The sequence below is a fragment of the Nelumbo lutea genome, chromosome 6, assembly GCF_056320005.1.
Source record: "Nelumbo lutea isolate HS-2025 chromosome 6, American lotus-T2T, whole genome shotgun sequence".
NCBI lineage: Eukaryota > Viridiplantae > Streptophyta > Magnoliopsida > Proteales > Nelumbonaceae > Nelumbo > Nelumbo lutea.
Genome location: NC_142689.1, coordinates 136,243 through 140,203, shown reverse-complemented (window position 1 = coordinate 140,203; position 3,961 = coordinate 136,243).

The window sequence follows — 3,961 nt, the reverse complement described above, 5'->3', positions numbered from 1 at the left end:
CTGCTCGGCTCGATCAAGTGCAGCCCGGGTCGCGTACAATCTACACGCGAACGTCATGCGATCTATGAACTCTACGAACGTCAAAAAACGAGATAAACCAATTTTGCCTCGGGGGTCGCGTAGCTAGTTTTCTCGAGAGCCATCAGATCATCTTGATCTTGACCGTTTACGCTTAAGTATAGTGGCTATAAATAGCAGGGATCCTGGTCATTTTCCCTCGCCATAAGTCCTCAGCACTCGTCTTGAGCTTGCGTCTAAGGTTTCCAGCTCGGGTCAATTCTCCCTAGTTCGGTTGCTTTTCCTTGGTGAGTCTCCTTTGATTTTTTTTCCTTTCCTTCCAGTTCGTTTTGGTTTTCTCCACTATGTCTAGCTTCGATATCCAACTGGATGAGCCCGAGGTAGGTACCTCGGCTTAGGATGACCCCACTGAAGTCTAGTCTCACGAGGCGCGGAAGGCCTCGGGTAATCTGGTGTCCACCTCTCACCGAGGTCAGATGCCGAATAGGTTCAGTCCCTCCACTATGACCCTGGAGAGGCTCTGATACCTCATCAGACAATACAATCTACCTAGGGAGTATACCTACAGTCTTCCTGCGGGTAACTTCCCATGGGAGCACGGTCCTGACGAGATCGTGATCTTCCGGGAGCAACTTATAGTCGGGCTCCGTCTTCCTTTCCACCCTCTTATCGTAGAGGTCCTGAACCACTTCAACGTCACAATAGACCAACTTCACCCAAACTCTGTTCGTAACATGGTCGGGACCATATCCCTTTGCTTTGAGTATGTCCTTCCTTTGAATTTAGATATTTTTTGCTTGATCCTCTCAATAAAGAAGAGCGCTTCAAGCGTTCTCCCCGAGCATAGGCAGGCCTACTACCTGTCCCCTCACCCGAGTTTTAAGTTACTTCACAAGCTTCCTAGCAAAGTCTTGGCCTAAAAGTCGGACTTTGTAGTCTAGAACACCATGGGGTGGTCCTTCCCCACTCATTGGAGAGCGGCTATTCAAGACACCGGCGTTATCCTGGACAAGAAGACAAGGGTTATATCACCAAGAGCAAGCTCATAAAGACCGGCTTAAGCTCGGGTAGGTTGTCTTACTTAGTACCTTGCTTAAATAGTTAGTACTTTCGAGTTTACTAATGCCGAGCTATGTTGTAGGGCCCATGGAGGAAGAGAAGCTTAAGGGGGAGAGACTTTTCCGCCAAATGAAAGGGAAGAAGAAGCGAGCTGCCAAGAGAGCTCGCATCGATTCTCCACAGGCCCCCACTTCCGAACCCGAGCTTCCACAGGCTCCTGCCTCTGAGCCTGAGCTCCCTGACATACCTCCAATCATCGACTTGGAGGAGATCCTACCACCTCGGGAGCCCAAGACATCGCCAGAGCCTACTCCACGAGCAATTGCGGAGCCCGAGGTCGCCACCGAGGCCACCGATGCAGCGACTGAAGCTTCTGCTGAGCCCAAAAAAACATAATTTAAATTTTTAGTACATGATTTTGTGATATATTTTGTAAAATATAGAATTATTTTTTATGTTTTTAATAAATATTTTAAAGTTATTATATACTTTTGTTATAATTATTAAATAATTCTTAATTTTTTAATCAAAACATTCTTTGGATAGATATATATAAAAAGTAGAGGAGAGGATAAATAGGAATTAGAGATAAATTTAGAGAAAGTGGGGGAAGTAGTTTAGGAGAAATTTTAAGATGAAAGATTATTTAGGTTCTCCGAAAGTGCATCTCATTTGTTGTTTCAAAAATGTCATGAAATAAAAAAATAAAAAATTCTAAAAAAAAGATAAAATTTTCTTCAATGCCTTGTTTTAGAATATATATATCTATATATATATGGTTTTTCAGTTCTTGCAATATACCTCTTACTTCTCCCTCATAGCCTATTAGCAAGTAAATTCATGCAATGCATGGATCCAAATATAAATTTGGTTATTGGGCAGGTAAACTTGGGTTTTAAATCGGTTTGGGTCCAAATAAGGTCTATATTACTATACTACGTGGCATATGTTTAGGTTCCAAATAGAAATAAAAATGTCTAGAGTGCAAAACCTCATATTTTGTATTATTTCGTAGGTATTTGTATTGTATATGTTTATATTTATACTGCTTCCAAATTGAGTCTTAACATCTAAAATTTTGTTTTTCAAACTCCATCGATGTTTGGATTTAGGTGTGACTAGAGGATCTCAAATACAAATTCAGATCTGAAAATGATAAGACCTCGTTTCATGTCTTACCAAAATGACAATGCCTTCATTACAACCATCTATTTAATAATAATAATAATAATAACTATTATTATTAAATATTATTTTGTAATATAAATAATAATAATTAGTATTAATATCTATATAGTAATAAGAGTATTCAATAATATATTTATTAGTAACAATTAAAGTAATTTTATCTATTATTAGTTGATAATAAGAAATATATATTATTGTTAATTAAATAATAAATATTTATTTATTTTAACAAATCATAATATTTGTTTATTATTGGAATGCTATTTTATTTAGACTTTTTTAAAATTTACTTTTATTATTTAAAATATTATTAATTGAGTATTTCTGAAGGTAAAATAGTAAGCTTCACACTTTTAGGTGTTGGAGTATTTATCCAACTCAAACAATCTTATCTTTTTTAAAGCCCTTAAAAGGCAAATAAAAAAATCATTACTACTTCGTTTTAGAATTCAAACCCGAATGATAGCTTTTTTACTTTTAAAACATCAGACTTCATGTTTATAAAATGGCACCTTAGTCCTGGATTGGCTCTTAAGCTAGCCCAACCCAACCCATTTATAGTTATACTTATTAAGATGATAAAGGAAAAAATAGATTTAAGAATAAAGGGGGGATATTTAAGAATGATTTTATTATAGAGAATAATGATGCATTTTATTATAGAATTTTAATAATTTCATTTAAAAAATAAATAACCACATGTATGAGAAATGAGAGGAGGAGGTTCATGTGAGCTCTATGGTGAGAGACCCCTCATTTCCTATACAATACTCTTTCTAATACAAACTAGCGATAATCCTTGTGATGCATGAAAGAGAGAGAGAAAATTGATAGAATTACCATATGAAATTGCATCAAACCAATTATATTTAAATTAGTAAGTATATAACAACTTGACAAATTAAATAGACATGTTATCATGTAAATTAAAACACCACACGGGTGCATGGATCACCATCAACCTCCTCCATAGAAAATTGGATTAGACCATAATGAGGAAATTAGTACATTAGTCACATCTCGGAGGATCAACACCTGCATTAACCTCCATTGACAAAGAGAGATCATCCAATGATCTTAAGGGCACCATGGTAATGATGTGCATTCAGCCATGGTGTTCGAAAGAGCCACTATCGAATTAATATAGGCCAAGTACTTATGGCTCATGTACGTAGTACATCACATCACATGCATGAAATCCATAATTGATCAAATCAATTAAATAACTGTAAAATTCATAATTAAATTTAAAACATTTTCAGCCCATAATATTATTTAGGTATATGGGCCAAACTGCAAAGAGCATTTAAGCTTAACTGGGCTAAAGCAGTTTTAACAATCCAAAACTAGGTGTTTCAGATGTGGGCCAAATTGCATATTGCAATTAACCATCAACTCCTCGGCCCATGTATCAATTTTTAGGGTTGAGAACATATCACATCGAACCACATATTCGGTCCAACCAGTTTGGTCCAATCTGGTTCGAATGGTCTATGGTTTGATGTTTAATTCAAGATCCAATACAAGAAACAAGATCTAAAAATAAAGAAACTGATACATGACAATCAAGAATCAGTAAGAGGGTTGTTCGTAAGGCTGCTACCTGCAAAACAAATATCAGTTACAGTTTGCAGTTTCCAAAACTGCAATTCGCAAATCGCTTAACCCGAATATGTGAAATTCTCTCCTTCGCGCT